Source organism: Penaeus monodon, chromosome 24 (genome assembly GCF_015228065.2).
Source record: "Penaeus monodon isolate SGIC_2016 chromosome 24, NSTDA_Pmon_1, whole genome shotgun sequence".
Lineage (NCBI taxonomy): Eukaryota > Metazoa > Arthropoda > Malacostraca > Decapoda > Penaeidae > Penaeus > Penaeus monodon.
Window position 1 is genome coordinate 39481847 of NC_051409.1, and position 1061 is coordinate 39482907.

Consider the following 1061-nt stretch of genomic DNA (forward strand, 5'->3'; position numbering starts at 1 on the left):
CTTTGTAATACACCCAAATGTCAAAAATCACCATTTTAGTTCTGAATGGCTGGGAAAATAAATTTAGTTTGTTTATTTGAGTTTGCGTTTTTATTTAGTTCAGACTTGAGTTCTCCCTTTAGTTCCCTACTAACACGTACGGTAAAGCTTCAGCACGGGAATGTCTCTGTTCACCGCCAGAGGCGCTGCCGTGCCTCCCATGGCCGCCCGCCGCACGCCCACGCGCCTTCTCCGCGCCCTTGCCCCGCGCTCGCCGTCCTCGGACGCTCGCGGGCGCGGTGGGGGCGTCGAGGGATGGGCGGGGGTTGCCGGGCGCGCGGGCGGCCAGAGGGGGGGACGCAGCTGCCCCTGGGCTGTGTTGCCGCTCACCGCACGCCCACGCCAAGTCCACCGGCGCCGCCCACCTGAGCGAGATGCCTGAGAGAGCCGCAGGTGAGTGTCTCTTAAAAAAAAGGCTTTCAAAAAAATCAAACTTTAAAAGATAACATCCACAAAAGTCTCAAACCAGCAAGAATGACGCCAAAAAAGATGACGATAGACCCCGAAGCGAAGCTCGAGGTGGGCGTGTGGTGACCAGCGGCGCACCAGACAGGCTTGCCAACCGTTGCCTTGAGTTGGTTCACTCGTTTCTTTTTGCTTTTTGGGAATTCTGTTTGGGGTTTTTGAGGATAAAACCACGCAAGCGGAGGTCGGGCAGAACGGGGCACTTTGGCACAAAGGTTTTACATCCTGGGGCAAAGTCTTCGTCGTCATTATTATCTTCATTGTTTGTCTTTTAAATGGAAAAAAGTGTCGCACAAATATTAGCTTGTAGTGGAAAGCGGCGGCTGGATGAGTTGTTTATCCCTTTTGCTCTCCCCTTCACGGTGCCGCCGCCTAAAAGTATTTGATTTATCTCATGTTGGGTGTTAGTTTTTTATAGATATGGGCGCTAAAGTTTTTTTTCTCTCGTTAAAGAAAATCTCAGTGATTGAAAAGGAAAAGCAAAGTGACTGTATATAATAGTTCATGATGCTTACGCCCTTATAATGTTCCCTATATACAAATCCCAATATATGTAT